The sequence below is a fragment of the Sebastes fasciatus genome, chromosome 20 (assembly GCF_043250625.1).
Source record: "Sebastes fasciatus isolate fSebFas1 chromosome 20, fSebFas1.pri, whole genome shotgun sequence".
NCBI lineage: Eukaryota > Metazoa > Chordata > Actinopteri > Perciformes > Sebastidae > Sebastes > Sebastes fasciatus.
Genome location: NC_133814.1, coordinates 18283466 through 18303341, shown reverse-complemented (window position 1 = coordinate 18303341; position 19876 = coordinate 18283466). Strand labels below are relative to the sequence as shown.

Genomic DNA, 19876 nt, shown 5'->3' with positions numbered 1-19876 from the left:
AAATTGAATGCATGCGATCTGGCTGGCTTTCAGATATTAGGAGTTACGGATTTCAAATAAATCTATTGATTGTGTTCCTAAATAGTCCAAATTAATTAATTTAAAGGAAAACATCATTCAAAAGCCCCTCTAGGAGATGGAAGGAATAGTTCAATATTTTGCGAAATACGCTTATTCGCTTTCGAGTTCAGCCTGTTCGCACAAAAAAGTGTACGAACGACACGATAATACGCATGGCATTTAGCGTGCAATAATGCTTTTGGCGTGTCATTTGTACGCCATGTAATCTTTACTGACTGTAATGTAAATGCATCTACGTAAATATGCCACGCTCAGAGCTAGTGACGTAGAATAAATAGTGAGAAAAAAGTGGTTTTGTTGTCTCGGCAGTTTTGTTGCGTGGCATAAAAATTACAGGCAAAAAGCAGCATACAAGTGACATGTGAAAAGTCTAAAATGCGTCCTCATGACACATGTAATTGGACAGAGCTAGTCTAGCTTTCCAGCCTTATGCTAAGCTAAGTTAGCTTCCTGCTAGAGGTAGCTTCATACTTAGCATACAAACATATGAAGAGTGGTGTCAATCTTCTCGTCTAACTCTCAGCAAGAAAGATAAAAGTGTATTTTTATATTACAATGTTTTGATTGTTCATTAGAATTAGGATTATCCGAACTTTTATAGTACGTTTAAGAAGAATATAGGGTTAAGTGGATGCAGCTCATAACCAGAATGTTTTTTTCCATATTATCTATATACTTCACAGATCCATACTGCAGTATATCGATCTACTGATATCTATCAGTATTTAAGATATTAAACATGATTAAACAAAACAGGGAATTTATGCAAATTTGCCCTCCTCCAAAGCCACCATGGAGCCACCGTGGATCTTTTTGTGTTTAAACGGAGGCGACTGCAGTTTGAGCAGCCATTCATCTCTCAGTGCAGGATCACTCGGTCTCCTCTGAGCTTTTCAAACAGCCTCCCACAACATAACAGATATTGCTCGCGACAGGCCAGACAAAATGTCCCTGTTGTTTTTGCAAGGGAAAATGTGGCATTGTCCCTCCGCCGCGGTCCCCTTCTGGGTGTGAATGGCCATCTAATCAAGCTCTCCCTTTCACTGCAGCTGGTTTACAGCGAGCAGCGGGGCTGACCTCTGAGGGGCCCGCCTCCCTCCCTCCCCGTCCTCTGGGACCCTTCAACAAGCTTTAGAGGCCAAATGAGGTGTAAGTCTATTAAAAGGGAGTTTGTGTGTAGATCACAGTCCCTCTGGGGGTGGGAGCCTTTGCCTTGTCATTCAGGTGCGGCTAATTTCCTTCTGCTCCACACGCAGACATGAGGCCTGCCCACGGTCCTCATCGCAACTCAGACGAGACCCGCTGCTAGAATTTCAAATGACGGCTTCTTGCAGAGGCAGCAGGTGATATATTAAAACAGAGCAGTGAAACAAAGAGACGTCGCCTTTACACTGTGGATTATATTCACAATGAATACAGTGTGTAATGTTTGCACACCATGATCTAATTCCTTCATGAGGCTCATAACTACAGTGCAAATATCCCTGCATGCAAATTAGATGGAAAAACAATCATTTTTTGCTCATGTTTTTTTAACAAATTTGGGTGGATTTTTGTAAGGAAAATTGCTGTTTATTGACGGAGAAGGAGAGAGGCTGGAGAAGCCGACAAGGGAAAAAGGAAATAGAGGAACAAGGCCACAGGCAATGCTTGAGTGAACGTGAGTCAGAATTTGTGGCATAAATTGATTGGATTGTCAGAATAACATGATGTTCTACCAATCAGGGTGCTATCGAGAGATCTGTTTATCACAGCAGCACCCAGAGAGGCACCTTAAACCTCACACAATCACGTAACACCTGACAAGTACAGTGCAGTCAGGACAGTGATGTGGTTTTTCCTCTGTACTCCAGCACTTCGGATTTGAAATGAAACAATGACTGTGAGGTTAAAGTGCTGACATTTAGCTTTAATTTTAGGGTGTGTTTACATCCATATAGGAACAGTGAAGTGTTCTTGACTGGCCAACTCAGTCACATGACCTCAATCCAACTGATCATGTGTTTCACTTATTGAAGACTAGACTTAAGGCAAAAAGCCCCTGAAACAAGCGAGAAGCAAGTGTCTGCTGATGTCTGTGCACAGCCCGTTCACACGTATGAAGGACTCGATAATGAGCAAGGCATTTAGCGTGCAATAAGAACGCCATTCTTGCTTTTGGCGTGTCATTTGTACGCCATGTAATTTGTACTGACTACCGTATATATATGCCACGCTCAGAGCTTGTGACGTAGAATAAAAAGAGAGAAAGACTGCTGATGGCGAGCGGGAGGAAAGATTGACGGGTCCAACAAACATACAACTTTTAACCAGTAGACACGTGTTTTGTTTTGTAAGTTACATTTGTGACATATTGCACGTTTTTTGTGATGATTGTGACGTGTTTTCCGTACTTATGTTACGTTGTTTTTGTACGTATTTTACGTAGTTTTCATATTTGTTTTAAGTCCAATCATGATGTTTTTACTAAACCTTACTAAGTGGTTTTGTTGCCTAAACCTAACTGCGGATGTTACCGTAGTTTTGTTGTGTGGCCTACAAATGACACGTGAAAATGGCGTACAAATGACGCGCAAAATCCTAAATGCGTCCTCATGACTTGTGGAATGTCCTTGTAATGTCGTGCTATTTATACGCCTTCCCGTGAGATCCTGTGCGTCAGACAACTATTGCCGACAAAGAATTTGACACCAAATATGATGACTTTGTTTACGTTGTGTATGTTCCCTTGTCCAATTACTTTCTGTGTCCTAACATTGGTGGACTACTGTATGTATAATAAGGGCTACAATTCCTGCACAGTTCATCCACTGTGGATGTAAACACCCTCAAATTAAACGACAACATGCATGCTGAGATCTAAATTCAGATGATCGGACAGGTTGTAAACAAGCCAACAGTTTAGTAGCCAGATTATCTGAGACACTTTATTTTGAGAAAAAAACAAAGTGACAACATGTCAGTTACAGTTCACCTTTGTTTTCTCTTCCAATTATGCCAACCTATCTGATCATCTGATTGCTTTTGTCTCATGCTCAATCTGACTTCTTCTTAGTGCTGCATTCAGGCACCCTGGCTGAGACACAGTAGAGCACAGTAGCTCATGAACGCATCATTCTTTCCCAAATAACTTTTAGTACCACTTTCTAACAAGTTACCATTTGTAAAGGTCTTTTACGTGGGTTGTAACTAATGGATTAATTCATGGCTAATAAATAATTTAGTAATGCTTTATAGCAGTTTTAAGCCATTAATAACAACAACATTTGCATTGCCAGGTTGTGAAAAATGTCTCTGTTGAGCCATTAATAAAGTTTTTAATAAAGGTCCGAGTTTCTCTCTTTCTAATAAGTCAGCAGCAAAAGTGAGAGAGACATCTGTAATTAGTAACGTTAATAAGTCATTAATTAAAGGTTCTTACAGTAATCCATCAAGTCTGATAAAAAGGTCAGAGGTCGAGTGGTCCTTTGGGGGAGTCTTCATGAAAGTAAAGAGCTAAACAGAAAATCAAGTGTCACACTGCAGGCTGTTCTCATACACTGTTTGTAGCCATACCTACGAAAAAGTAATGCACTGTAATTTATATATATACCACAAAATCACTTCCTGAGTTATTTTAATCCAAACCACATCGTTTCCTAAACATAACTAAGTAGTTTTTGTCACTGAACTTCCGTATTTATGTTACGTTATGTTATGTTACGTTATGTTAATTAAACCCGAACCGCAACCAAGTAGTTTTGTTGCCTAAACCTAACCAAGTTTTTCTTTTCCTAAACCTAAGCAGTTTTATTTTGAAAAGACTGAAGCGGAAATTGACAGGTGTCACGTGTTGCTGGAAATATGTAGGAAAACGCACGAAAAATAAGGGATGACTTTTCGTAAGAAATCCTACGAACCGTTGTGTGAGGCTACATTGCATGCTGGAGGAGGATAAACACCAGCCCCAACCTGAGAAACCCCAAAGCAGTTTTTCTTAATATCTTATAACTGTTAACCAAAAAGCATTAGTAAATAATTTATTGACTGTTAATAAAGCTATTGGCTTGGAAGTGGTGCCTAACTTGTTTATCTTGTGCATAAATAAAGAATTAACTGTTCACTTTATGAGGAGATTTCCGGATAATCTCTGCACTAATAAAGCAAATGCACTTGGCAATTAGCTCTACTGACATATTACTGGACTTTTGGACTCGCATGTGAATCCCTGAACACCCCTCGAGCAACGTTCGGAGTGGACCGTCCTGATATTTGGCTGAGGAAGAGCTTTTCCTGAATCGAGCATTGACAGTGTTTGTCAGAGGGGACCGGGGTCAGCCGAGCCGCATTAACCTCTGGGAGACCATCTCTGCGCAGTGCATTAGTCACATAGCGGAGGAGGAGGGATGTCCTGTAATAGATTATTGACCAGCGGGCAGCGGCCTGCACCGCACCATGTGGTCCTAGCCAGCTACTGACCTCTTCATCACAGATGGAGGAGCCCACCTGCAGTCCACACACACACACACAGCAGCAGCATAACCCCGACGACTAATGAGAAACACACAAGTAATATTCGCTGTTCGGTTGCAAAGACAGTTAGCAGGACAAGGAACCTGAGGGGTATGAAACCATATTCATTCATAGCTATAAAATGGGAGTCCTTGGCTCATCAAATTGAAAGTGCTGGGGAAACAACAATTGCTTCCATGAACTTAGACTACCTAATTAAAGGCAGGCAATTTCTCTCCGAGAGTCACACTCAGGATCTTTAATTGAAATCAAAATGAATATCGCTGGAACACGGAGAGAGCAGGGTGGAGCGAGAGCAGGGTGGGGGTGGGGATGGACACATCCTTCGCCGTTTCACTGCGTGGTCTCACTGTCGGCTCATGTGACTTCACATTTGATTTGTTGATTGCTGAGAAATGGATTTTTGAAACAAACCATTTGTTTTCCTACTGTTTGGGCTTCATGACACGCTGCATTACAGCAGGCAAAAGCATGAAAACAAGAGAACAAAACAGACTTAACCCAGAAAGACAAGAGCATCTCCAACAAAAAAAAACCACTGCCAATATCATCTGTGCTCTGTTTCCCTTTTGGCTCAGCCTCGCTTCTTTTTTCCTTTTTTTTTTTAATTGTTTGATAATTCATCTCCGAGCTCTAATTTACCCCCCATCGTCAGCCCTGTATGTTCGACCATTGTGCGAGACATTCAGCTGAATTTCAAATGAGCTCGTAGCATATAAAGTCTTTCTTCCAGGGAAAGCACCTATTTATGGACATGTTTGTTTGTTTTTCATCAACGTTTAACCCTTTGGGCGAGGAACGTCCGTATGCCGTCTTTTCAAGAGCGGTCCCGGGAACGTCCTTGGGCAGGAAGTCACACTGTTTCAGTTAGTCTGGTTTCTCAGCGACTCCCGGGGTGAAAATATGAGATAATTAATTTTGTTTTTTTTCAACGTCAGAACATGTGACCTATAGGATGGTGTCTTTATGCACTTATCTTATAGCTCTGTGTGAAAATCACCTTAAAAATTCTCTGTAAAACGCATCATATAAAGTTCTTTAGTTCTTTTACAATAGGATATTAAGAAGAGAGATTATTCAAAGATATAAAATGATTTTCATAATGAGTTGTATGATAACGATGAGCATGTATGTATGAAGTCATGTGTCCATATGTGTATATAAGAAGTGGACGTGTATATAAGAAGTGGACGTAGTCACCGTGACGTCAACCATTAGTTCGTGGACTGCTGTTTTGAAGCCTCAAGATCAGCATTTTGGCCATCACCATCATGGGTTTTTGAAACCAGAAGTGACACGAGACGCTAAGTACAACCGAACACTGAATAAGACATTTCTAGGCAACCATAAAGGTTATAATTAACTTTTATGAATTGAAAACACCCTGTGAAAGGGTTAAAGTTATAAGATGAAAACACGGACAACTCCCAAACCGGACAACGCTGCAGGTAGCCATGCCCTAAAGCATACCCTGCTTTATGGTCTGTCTGACTCTAAATGGGACCATAATTTACTAAATGAACATCATGCTGTATTGAAAAAGACTTGAAACTAGCAATTGAGATCATAAACTCATGTTTACAATGTTTACTAAGGTAATAAATCAAGTGAGTAGTAGGGTCATTTTCTCATAGACTTCTATACAATCAGACTTCTTTTTGCAACAAGAGGAGTCGCCCCCTGCTGGCTGTTAGAAAGAATGCAGGTTTAAGGCACTTCTGCATTGGCTTCACTTTTCACTTTTCAGAGTTCCCCACTGCAAGCAACCCTGTCTCCTACAAAATTACGTTCCCATACAACTACATTTCGTTTCCGACTTGGATTTCTAACTTGCATTGTACTTTTCCGTGTCGGAGGTCTTGTTTCTCAGATTTCCAAGTACAATGGATTGTAGCACTATTACAAACATATTTGTGATACTTCAAAGACAAACGTAATCCGTGACAAAACAAGTTTCCTTCCGAACACAATCGAGAATGCAGGTTTAGTTGTATGGGAACGTAATTTCTAGGAGACAGGGCTGCAACAAGATATAACCCTTAATTAGTGAGCTTTGAAGGTGCTGGAAGGCAAGTTTTGTTACTGTTGGACAGAGGCAGGCTAGCTGTTTCCCTCTGTTCCCAGTCATTGTGCTAAGCTAAGCTAACCCCCTGCAGGCTGCAGCCTTATATTCAACAGACAGGCATGAGAGTGGTATTGATCTTCTCGTCTAACTCGCGGCAAGAAAGCAAATAAGCGTATTTCCCCGAATGTCAAAGTGTTCCTTTAAGCGTTGGGTGAGGCCAAATGCTGCATAAACTGCTACAGGATGTAAAGGTGAAAGGATTTTGCAATAATAACTTTTGTTGTATTTGCTTTGGACATGAGTTTAACTTGCAAGTGTATTTTTTTTATACAGGAAAACTGTAAACTACTAAATTCTCCCTAACAAGATGAAACCTTCGTTGGTGTCTAAATCTTTTTTAGTCGAATATGAAAAACCTAAAACATATCAAGCGTTACAGAAACATGTGTTCCTCAAAACACAACAAACCTTTCAGTGTGCAACACTTTGCCACAAACACCCACACACTCAAACAGGATTGAGAATATGAGGCTATCAGAGCCCTGCACATTACATTGACTGGTGGAGGTCTTCACTGTTTAAGTGGAGCTGCCTGCTGAGGTTTTCCTCCCCGGCAGCAGGCCTATAAGAGTGGTAAGTGGCGGTGATGAGACACTGTCCCCTGTGCCTCCTTCTGCTGCCATTCCCTTTAAATTGAAACAGAGTCCTGCAAATAAATGCCACATTCTGAGCAGGGAGAACGCTTGAAAGTTGAATTTCATATAAGCACCCGTTGGGGAATTGGCCCCCGGCACAGCCTGCTTTATTCGCTCTGCTTTTTGTTATTTATATGATGAAGGAACAGGGCTACGTCAGGGTCATTCAGTGTTCATTTATCTTTTTATGTTGTGTTCTGCAGGCAAGCTACTATAGCCAGGCTGCCTATAGCGACCAATTCCCTCCTATGCGTCTGAATATTACAGACAATCTCATTCTGATGCTTTCACCTCTTGGTATCAATATGCATTAGTTTTACCCCCCCTGTTCATTAGCTTTAAATGGCATCTCTCTTTAAGATTAATTGAAGCTGAGATAAAAGACGATGGCTCCCAAGAGTGGCCCACTGTTTGTTATTCGCGTTGGCCCGAAAACGGCAACAGTAAATCCTCTAAGTTGTTGTTAAGCTGGCTGTATTACCATATGTGTGCCATTTCCATGGAGTGACAGACCCCCCCTGGATCAAATGGGGACTATTGATCCTGCAGCACTCCATTTCAAGTTAATTGTGCTTGAAATGAGGTGCACACACTCAAGCATACCTGCATCGGGAAGGCTTTATTTATTTATATTTGTCAGGGAACCCGTGTCAGATAAACAGAAAATATTCAATTCACGTCTTATTCAATTTTGCTCAAAAAAGCCAGTTGTGCTGAAGTATGCTCGGAAAGTGGTTGAACCAGATTGAATCAGACTTTGATCCTCAGTAAGGCCGGCGCTACATGAGACTACAGGCTGCAAGACAACACAATGCAGGGGATTGACTGAAATTATACTTGTAGAGCAATGATTTAACCTCATCAGTGCAAACCCTCATCACACTATTCTCTCTAACCGCCGCCTGATTTCCTCCCCCCAGCTGGAGACGTAAGTAAACCAGGCTGTAATATTTCAGGAGGGGGTCAGGTGAAATCTGGCCTCTCTCTGACCCCCATTCCCTCCGACACTAACAAAGCAGGCTCTAAGGTAACCAGGCATGAAGAGGCTGGAAGCGGCGGAGTTCCTCAGCAGACGTCCTCAGCTCAGCCTTCAGCGTGATCATGTGCCAGATTATGACTTTGAATGCACTCCGCACACAAATCATTTATCTCCCGGCAGCACGGCGGCGAATCTGGAGTGGAAAAGAAGTACAGGAAATGTCGCAAGTATAATCAAATCTCAACATATTGTCGTGATGCGTTATATAACCTCACTGAAAAAGCTCCATGTCCTTCAATGTAAAACATAATGATATCATAAAATAATACGTTTACAGCAGTGGTGGAAAGTAATTACATTTACTCAAGTACTTAAGTACAATTTTGAGGTACTGAAACTTAGTATTTCCATTTTCTGCTACTTTACACTTCTACTCTTCTATATGTCAGAGGCAAATATTGTACTTTTTACTCCACTACATTTATTTGATACATTGAGTTACTAGTTACTTTTCAGATTCAGATTATTAATACAAAATATAATCAACAAATAAATGATGTATTATTACGGATAAAGATAAGCCTTTATTGATCCCTTGGTGATAGATAGATAGATAGATAGATAGATAGATAGATAGATAGATAGATAGATAGATAGATAGATGCCCCACCCTAACCAACTGCAACATTAAAGTAACATACACATTAATGCATTAATAATTATTTAATAATATAATGTACATTATTCTAAAAATGGACCATTCTGCATGATGAGTACTTTTACTTTTGGTACTTTAAGTATATTTTGGTGCTGATAATTTTGTACTTTTACCCTGTGGTATTGATACCTTTACTTAAGTAAAAGATCTGAGTACTTCTTCCACCACTGGTTTACAGGAAAAAAAACTGTAAGGTGAGATGAAATGAAGTGATAACTAAAGGTGCATGCACAGTTTAAGCTAGCTGTGAGTGTAATTCCATATTTTGTTTCACTGATAGTGAATATCACCGCTCCCTCCTCCGGCCCCGGGGCCACCGCGCAGGGAAACAAGCCAGCACAGCACCATTTTGCAGAACAAACCCCCTCCCTCAGTTTGTTTATAAGCCTATTCTTTTTATAATAGTATATATAAATAAGTGAAACTGTGTAATGGATCGCATTAAACAGGCAGGCATATTGAGACAGGATTTAATTTGCATGCCAGATTAGCTCGCTATTGGCTGGGGCAGCGCCGTAGGGCAGCCTATTCATTAATAGGATGTAGTCTCTTCAAATCCATTAAGTCAATTGAACCCATACATAATCTGATTTCAGAGGCACCATGTAAATGTACTGGTACGCCTGTTCTAGGACAGGCCTTTGCACTCCCTTAAGTGCAAGTGGTGTGGTGGTATTTGTAGAAGCGAGGGAGCGCCTGTAAGCAAATAAAAAGGATAAATAAATAAATAAATAACTAGAGACCATCTTGCAATGGGATCACACCATAGACTGTATATAAGAAGTGGACGTAGTCACCGTGACGTCACCCATTGGTTTGTGGACTACGGTTTTGAAGCCTCAAGTTCGGCATTTTGGCCGTCACCATCTTGGTTTCTGGTTCCATTTTGACCTCAACTACACACCAGTCAAGTTTCTTGACTGCATCTTGCACGGTTGTGACTCTATAGCGGTGACAAAACCTGTATAAACACCTTACAAAGTACTCACATCAGCTTCTGTAGTGTCTCCATGTTCACTTTTTACCATGATGACACACACACAGACTCACAGGGTGAAACAATACCATAACCCTAATCCTCAAACAATTATTATTCTTCAAACACAACATCACAAGAAAAACAGCTGAGCTTGAGACACTTCCTGAGTTGCCTCTGCCACGAGCAGCGCATGAACTTTTTTTCTTCTGTTACCTGTCACTGAGGATGGAGGATGGACTCTGTGACTGCACTGCTAACAGCACCACAGCTGGATCAGGAACAGCATATAAAACATGTTGTTGTCTTTTGCCCTCATCATTTGTGAAAGCTGGACTGACCCTGTCCGTCATAAGGATTGATAAGGAGTAATGTATAATAATATATCTATATGCAATTATGGACTATCAAAAACTTCATTATAAGCATCATAGATGTGGGTCAGTAGGGGCCTACTCCACCTACTACTACGTTGTAAAAGTGAAAGCGAAACTTAAAAGTAACACGTTCTAACACTCAAAACAGCTTCTTTAGGTTTAGGCCACAAAGCCACTCAGTTAGGTTTAGGGGAAAAGATTGTGTTTTGGCTTAAAATAACTAGCCTACATTTCAAAAGTGAAACTTACGGTTGTGAAAACAAAGACAACTACACGTAGTTGGTTTCACACGGGTTGCAAACTCCGTTCTCCTGGGTGAAAGTACTGTGTTTTGTGTCACACTTCTCCCCGACTTCCACCCCATATGAAGCCTTACGCTGTCTATACCACAGCGCCTGATTTTTGCTTTCACTCCTGTCCTCATTACCGCGGTCGCTAGAGCTCGCTGTCGTCTTCTTTTATACCTTCTTTCGGTGATCGCTCATGTGAATTGATGATAAAACCTACTGATGGGTATTGCAGGCCCCTTCTGACCCACATCTATGAGGCTTATAACTACTGATAACACCCATTTAATGACCTGATAACAGTCTGACTGGCTGAAATTTTGAGATTTGATGGTGTTCCAACAAAACTAGTTACTGTCATGGATTGCTTTTGTTGTTACTGTGCATGTTTACACATTTCTAGGGTATCAAATCCCCAAAAAGTCCCAGGCCGGCCTGCTCCAGCAAACATTTCAAGAACCTAATTCTGGATTACAATGCACAGGATACTTACTCACATGATACTAAAAAAGTGCAATCAGTATGTTTACAGGCTCTGGTATACACTTAAATATGTTTTGTTCAAACAGCACCGGTAAACATCTTAAACTCCCCGTCCACAGATCAGATCAGAGGCAGTGACTCCCCGCCACGGGTGATGCAGGGGGGGTAAAGATGACCTAAATCCTTGTTTGCGAGGCTGGCTGGTCGGAGCTGAGGAGGGGAACACTGCTGGAGGCGCTCAGAAGACAAGGCCCGACATAGTCCAGGTCATGCCTGAGCGACCCGACTAGCCCCAGATTTACACACTGTACACACCCCAGCATCTGGGCCAACAGGGAGCCGCACATGCACATGCACACACACACAGCTAGCTCATAGATACACACACATGCACACACTGTAGATGTGAAGGGAGGACAGGGACTCACCATGGGGAAATCTATACAGTTTATAATTGGGGGAGGCTACAGAAGGAAGAAGAGAACCATAACAAATCTACACAAGGGTGCATGAGGCTAAATAGACCTGAATGTCTAAAAGGAGACTCGGAAAGTGGGACGACTTCAGGAGGAGAGGTGCATTTTGAAGCAGTGGTAGGCTTGCAAACAGCCAATAATCTAATACTGCATTTAAATATAATAATATTTCAGTTCTTCCAGTAAGTTTTTATTAGTTTTTTTGTATTTTTGTATCAATTCTGGTCCATTTTGGTGAAGATTTTAATAAGAAAGTGCTTCAAAACATCCATATTTCTGTGTATACAGAAGAAATAGCAGCGTGCTGTAATTGTCTGGTTAAAGGTAAATACTGCAGAATCTTAAATAAGGAATCACAGTAGGAGGCAGTTAACTACACCTCACCTGAAGACTTCATTTACAGCCTTTAAACTGTACCGCAGTGATTTCTATGTCAGAGGATTTGTCACCTCTGCTGTGAGGTCTTCCTGCTTTTCAAAAACACACAATGGGGGAAAAAATTAAATCCCTGGAGGAGGATTTAGACACTTATATAACTCCCCAATTATAAAGTTTTTTTTTTCCTCAAGAAGCCTCAGCGCCCTCCCTTCTGTTTATATGACTCACAAATATCTAATACTGAACTGTGTATAATGCCAGTATGCCCACATGACTGCCGAAAAGGCTCTTTTGCTTTCTGCCCGACTGAGTCAGGCATAATGGGAGGCTTGAAAAGCTGCGAGCTTAAACCAGCGCGGTCTTCACAAAGCCTCGGTGGCTTGCTGGGAGACTGTGCATCCCAGGAAGTTGCCAAAAAACTAATTTTCAAGAGCACTCAGCATGGTCTTAAAGCTATCTAATGGAACCACACCCAGGCTGGACGTTAAATACCTCACTCCTGCATGGGCAATTTGCTGACAATGACGAAGGAAATGACTGCGTGGGCTAGTGTAACCGCCATTAACATTTAAGAAAAAATATAAGGAATAATGCAAATGGCTGTACATTTTAATGAAATGCAACATTCCACACTTTATTGCTATTGTAACTTGTCATCTGCAGGCACATACCTAACATATAAGGCCAAAAGTATGTAGACACATCAACGTTACACCCGTGATTATGGAGCATCTAATCCCCAAACTACAGGCATTAATATGCCGCTAGAACAGCCTTCATTCTTCAGGGAAGTCTTTCCACAAAAGCATTAGTGAGGTCAGAAGAAACTGATGTTTTGGTGATAAAGCATCCCAGTTCATCCCAGAGGTGCTGGATGGAGTTGAGGTCAGGACGCCAGTCAAGGTCTTCCACACTCAGGCTGCAACTAATGATTATTTTCTTTACCGATTAGTCTGCTGATCAATTTCTCAATTCATCGATTAATCGTTTAGTGTATGGTAAATGGACTTATATCGCCTTTCTAGTCTTCTGACCACTTTAAAGTGCTTTACACAGCACACATTCAGAGGCTGCCATGCAAGGTGCCAACCTGCCCATCAGGATCTAATCTCAATACTCATTCACATTTTGGGGTTCAGTATCTTGCCCAAGGATGTTTCGACATGCGGACTGGAGGAGCCGGGGATCGCCGATCTTCTGATTAGTGGACGACCCACTCTACCTCTTGAGCCGCAGAGTCACAGACCACAGAGCCCAAAGGGACGTTTCATGTCCAAAACCAAACAGATTAAATCTTTACATTTGTGTGTACAAAATATTTTATTGCTTTCTTATTGCTTTAATAATCTTGTGACCCAAGATTTTCCTGGCCCAAACCACAAAAAAACAGCCCCAGATTAAAAGTACAAGTAAGGCATGTGTATCAAGTACCTTTTAGGCATGTGTCCACATACTTTTGCCCATATAATGTACCACATTTATCCACTGGTGTGGTCACTGATGAGGTGGGTGCGCTACTGGGTAGATGGGTAGTAGGTTTCCGAGATAGGGAAGTGGGTATACTGTAAACCACCAGGACAAGAGGTGGTTACCCCGTATACCGGCGTATACCCTCAACTACATCACTGTATTTATTCGATCCAACAGAACCACGCCTAGACTGGACATTAAACCGTACTCCTGCATCTTCAATTTAGCAAACATTTAAAAAATAATGCAAACAACTGTGTCAGGACTAAAACAAAAATGTAATTTACATCACTTGATAGCTTGTTTAAGTGTGATTAAACAAAATGACATATATTCAAACTTATGAAAAACACATCCCAGAGATATAAAACAGGAGCAAACGATGAAAACAAACTGACCTAATACACATCTTACACATTTGTTCCCTGCAGTCTAAGTTAGAAAAACACCTGATACAGGTGAGAGTATGTAAAAAGAATGCCTGGTATTTGCCTTTTTAGCCTTGTTCTCTTACGAGACATATTTTATGATAAACCACAAAGTCACGGAGAGGTCCCCGTCCCCTCTGATCCCCCTACCTGCCAGCCTCAAACCTCCACCTTCCCCCCCTTCTACTTAAATTTCAACCCACCTTGATGTACCTGTTTACTTGACTGTGGGTGGTCCGGCTGGGTACTAAAACAAATCCCCTTCCCCCCACGCAGGCAGATCCAGGAATAGAGTGTACCTGTTCAGGAAACGGCTAAAGCTGCCTGCTTGTTTTGCAGTTTACGGGTATGAAAAGAGGTAGAAAAGGATCGAGGGTGGGCACATAGGGGGGGTTCATTCAGCGTAAAAGTCCCCCGGCCCGGCCTCAGGACCACCTAACCTGTGGCTTCTATTCCTGACCCCATAATGTGTGTGTGGGAGGGGGGTTATTACCTTTTCTCCGACAGTGCTTCCCCATATTCCCTGACCCCACAGAGACATTACAGTGGGCAAATATAAAGCAGGGCTTCATGAAGCCCGAGCTTATCTGGGCTCTGAAAGTATGTGAGACATGCCTGGGAACAAAAGGCCGTCTCTCAGCCTGGGAGCAGGCCAAGGGGATCTCTTTCAGCAGCCACAGATTGCCCTGTGTTTTCTTAATTGACAGACCCCGGCCACATTTGATAGAAATGACATGCAGCTGGCAGGGAGCCCCGGCCTTCCAGGTAGACCACCTTTCAGCAGGAAAATTGTCCTCAATCTAGTTCATAAAGAAAGTTCGATGGAGGTCTGCGTCATGTACATATTGTGCTGCGGTGGGTTCGTCTCGCTGTGGGTTACACCTGCGTGGGAAAAGCGGGTGTGGGGTCAGATTTCCAAAGTGCTCATCTACACCCACTGATGAGCTCGGTGGAAATTATTTCACAAAAACTATCAAAAAGCAACATCTATTAGTCTACAGAGCCAAATGTATTGGTTGTAAGTGTTGTTATTATCAAGTGAAACTCCCACATTTAACAATTATATTGTATATTTAACTGATTGTATTAAACTCTGACCTTTCTTAACTGCATATTGACCTCTTTTACGCATACCTGTTTGCTGTTTATAACACAAGCAGACTCATTCTTCTGTATATAGTCTGTATTATAGTTACATTACTGTATATTGCTTTGTTTATTTTCTAGCACCTAATCTCTTTACATTTGTTTTTCTCAATATGCACACTGCATTTCATTGTACTGGTACTTACTACTATGTGCAATGACAATAAAGTTGAGTCTAATCTTATTGCTGGATTACAGTTTGTAGAGGAGGCTACATAAAGCTATATATGTTCCCTTCTCCCAGTCTGAGGAAAGCATGTCCTCAGCTGGCCAGATACAGTAGTGCACCCTTTTCTTTTTCTTTTTTCTTTTTTAAATAGCCCTGTCAATCAACCCGGAGAGATGTAACCTTAATTTAATCTCCAATAAAATTCAAAGCTCCTCATGTTTTGGGATATTTTAGAATCTTAGATGTGTTTGTCTGATTAAAATATTGTTTTAGATCACATTATTATTTATTTCTATGTTTTTTTTTACAGCTTTTGGGTTGTTTTAAGGAGAAACCTTTAATCTGATTCATTTTATTTGTGGTTTTCTAACCATATTTCTGTCTCATTCTGTTTTGTGGAATATTTTGTCTTATCTGTGTCATGTTGTTTGTCTGCAACTCGCTGTTATCGCTGCTTAACTTGGACATCCCACATGTATGTGCTGTAATAATCACAGTAGGATAAGGATCAAATCACTCTCAAACTAGATTCTTTTTATTCCCTTTGGAGTATTTTATGGTTCTTGTAATTGTTTTTATTAAATTTGTGGCTGTCTAACTTAATTTGTTTAGCTGTGGTCATCATTTATTGTTCTCAGGTTGTGTGGTTTTATGTAAAGTCTGACTGTAAATGTCTTTCTTTGTTCTCAGATCTCTCTTGAAAAAATAAATCTTGATACCAGATTTAAAAAGTTACAAGAATCACTGAAAACATAAACTGATAATATGTTTCCATTTGAATCTTAATAGCCCAGTTTTATGCATTTGCGTCTATAGATACAGTCACCGCTCTATCTTAGTGATGTGCCAGTAACCACAAACAACAACATAAACTGCCAAAATGTCTTTTTATCACAGCAACATATTGTCAAAATCTCTCGTGTACATTTAGACGCCGGGCATCCCAAAGGCCTGAACTCCACAGAGAATAAAACGGGGCCATATGGCATCCATGTCTGAAGCCCCCCGTGATCCACCCAGGCTGATTTCCCATCCGGTCGGTGTAGGAAAAAGGATTTCAGGGTGCCAAACGGTGTTGGTCCCCTGTGGATATTAGTGGGCCATGGAAGATAAGAAACTAGCCATCCCAGACAGCCGGTTCCATCAGCAGATAAGAGCAGAAAAGGCCCCTCAGCTACACCTGAACCTCCACTGATCCACTTCAGGCCTGATGTGCTGCGACTTCACAGCATTCATCCAATAACACAGTGTTAGGTTTTCATGTATCTTTGCTTCATTTATTAGTATTTTTGTTATATATTTTTTTATGGGTTTCACAGGGTGTTGTTGAGAGCATTCTGATTTGTTTACCCATAATATATACATAAATACATACATACATAAGCAATAATTAAGACTCAAATATATTTTAAAATAGAAATTATCAATTAATTGTTCATAAAAAAATAAATATTTCTCTACTCCAGAGGTCACTTATACATACACATACTGTATCTTTCCACTGAGCCTCTGTTCAGACATATATTCATTCAAAAGTCAACGCATCCTGCGGTTTGTCTCAAAAGTTGAATGCAACCAACTCCGCTCACTCCTCCCTTTCCAAGACTGCGGTAACGTTAGCCACGTTGCAAAAAAACATAGTAACGCCGTTCGCCTCACTCAGAGGTCACTAGCGACAGAAGTTCAGTATTGCACATCATCACACGGGAGATTCAATTGTCTCATTAACTAACACTTTAAAAGACACTTCAACTGCTTTCATCTCTTTCTCTTCAACTGACATTTCCATTGTAACTACAACTACTTTCAATATTGTATTATTTGTACTTAAAAAAGGTTTCAACTGTTTCAAATGTTTCAACAGCACATTTTCAGCAGCAAGCACATCGACAGTTTCTTTAGCCTTCTCTAGTATAATTTCAAAATGCTTTCTGGAAGCATTAACACATTCCTTAATCTTCTGTGATCTGAAACTCAATACTCCAAGGACTCTGACTCCAAAATACTCTGAAAAGGGCAGCGATATGAAGACTTAAGGTCATCTGATAACTACTGAATAAGCCATGAAACAATGGATTACACAGAGAAAATATCAGCATTGAGCTCATGCAACAAATCATCATCACGTTGGGACAAAAAAAACTGAGAAATTTGCTCTCATGTGTGATCTGAGCTGAATGAAACTCTCCTTACTATCACACTGACTCATTATTTTTAGAATAGGGATTCACAACCAGATGAAACTCCTCTTGTGCACAACGCTGCCTGGTGGAGCTGCTGTCATTTCGTGCCATGCTGATCCTCTCCTCCAGCTGCCTTTCTACACAGGGGACCTCTTTTTCTCAGAGGCCCAGTGAAGGCAGAGGAGGGAATCTTTTTTTTTAGGAAAAAGATGGGTCACAACTTCCCTCCCCTGCTCTACAGATGCTGGTCGGTTAATGAAGTAACAACAAATTGGGCCGCGGGCTAATTTGGAGTGGCGTTTCCTGGCCCCTCTTGGCCCATAGAGATACGTTTCATTTTCTCTTATCAGTGATTCAGTCATGTGGATTTACGCATGGACGCCTCTGTCTCCCCCGATCGCCGTGCTAATGGAAACTTCGTTAATGTCATTAATCTACGGGCCGAGACATGTACTAAACACATATTTTGCTGTTTGTTCCCCATTTGTCAAATATTACTAAGAGCTTCCTTTGTGTCAGACGGTTTCTAGACGGTGAGGCAGCACAGAAGAATTGAAACGGAGGAGGCAAATATTGTCTGACACTGAATAGTTCAGGTGACACACACATTGATGGTCTATAATTTAAATTGCACAACTATAAGGAGCATAATGCAAGCCTCTAACCGCTGTGCAGTGAATTCAGAGTCGTCCCTTCTTTGTCTTAAATCAGATCTTAATCTCCATACAAAGTAAATGATGAGGCGGCCTCTAGCATCTTTCAGTGTCCACCAAGCATAACAAGATGTGATCTGTGATTACGGCACAACGCTGAACTCTGATCTCTGCTGGCTGGAGGACACAAGTTCAACACAGTTACTTACAATTTAGCCGCCCAGATTAGTCAGAGGGCAAAATGCTCCTGCCAGGACGAATCCTCGTCATGTTTATTGTATACATATTCTCTATTAGGTAAATCGGTGTGTTTATATTGCGGGCAAATTGAGCGTATAGCTGCAAAAACGTGGCCTGTGGGTGTTCAGAAGTGGGCTGGACTTGAGTATGGGTGGCAGAAGGCTTGAGGTGAGAGCGGGACACTGGCAGGAGGAAGGTCACCTCTTCAAAAGCACGACTAAAGGCTGAAAGACGAACCATGACTTGAAAATGTTAACAGATCTTGTGCTGCACAACTGCATAATGTGAATAATGTGAGTTGTATAAAGATTTTGTCGCTCCTAAAGAGCTTGAGGCTACATAAGCCGCTATTAGCATAACACATCCAAACCTCAAGTTGCATTGTGGGTATAGGCACCAGATATCGACAAGAAAGAGGAATGCTTGGAATTAAAAACAATATTTACTGATTCTGCTGCAGCGATTTGGCTCATTTTTATTTAAAATTGTCTAATGTGAGTTTGGCGATGCAAAATCAGTGGAGTAGCGTACTGTTTTTTCTGGGCCGCTGTGGCTCAGGCGGTAGAACGGGTCATCCTTTACTCACAAGTTTTGCGGTTTGATCCCCGGCTCCTCATGTCGAAGTGTCCTTGAGCGAGACGCTGAACCCCAAGTTGCTCCGTGGGGGCTTTTCAGCAGCTCACTGCTCCTAAATGCTTAGTATGGGTTAAATGCAGAGGTCAAATTCCATGTATGTGACGATCAAGAAGAAGAAGTCTTTATAAAGAGCATCACTCAAGTGCCACTTTTACACTCATATTTACAGCAGTATTAGTGCTGCAACTGATGATTATTCTTATTATCTGTGTGACGACCCTCTCCACCCTGTCTGCCTGTAACTTGGTTTACGTGGCTGCTTCCCCTGCAGGTACTGGAGGTGGGCGCGGCAGCGGGTCATCAGTGAAATGGCAACACCTGCTGGGCTCATTAGCAACACTGGCAACACCTGGGCCCTGTGTGATCTTTTAAAAACCCTCTTGGAGCTCAGTTGCTGGTCCCCTCTCCTCCCTGAGTCACCTATTGAGTTGGTATTATGGTTTGTAGTGATGCTCCATACAACATTACACCTACACACTTTTAAAACTTAACTTAAACTTTATTAGGTTCGACATATACATACAGGTACATACATGAAATTTGACCTTTGCATTTAACCCATCCTTAGGAGCAACTTGGGTTTCAATGTCTCACTCAAGGACACTTTGACAGTAGGAACGGGGATCGAACTGACAACCTTGCAGTTAAAGAACAACCCACTTCTTTAAATCAATAAATAACTTGTTAATTGGCTTGTTTGTGTGCATCTCCCTCTTTGGTCATGGCTGTGTGGCCTGGTTTGTGACACCTGCCATTTTTGTTTAATCAGCATATCATCATCATCAATAAAATGCCCCATCACAAGTTCCCAGAGTTCAAGTTGACATTTTCAAATTGTTAGTTTTGTCCAATCAACAGTCCAAACCCAAAATATATTCAATCAACAATGACCTATGACAAAGAAAAAAAAACTCACAAATAACT

The 19876-nt window shown here is 41.3% G+C and overlaps 1 long non-coding RNA gene across 1 annotated transcript; it reads right to left on the bottom strand.

Moving 5' to 3' along the window:
- Positions 1-7955: 7955 nt before the first annotated feature.
- LOC141758826 (uncharacterized) lies at positions 7956-19209 on the bottom strand. Its single transcript, XR_012591960.1, has 2 exons — positions 18903-19209; positions 7956-8525 (listed from the first exon to the last, which is right to left on the bottom strand). It is a non-coding gene; the product is annotated as an uncharacterized LOC141758826 (long non-coding RNA).
- Between the last annotated feature and the right edge of the window lie 667 nt (positions 19210-19876).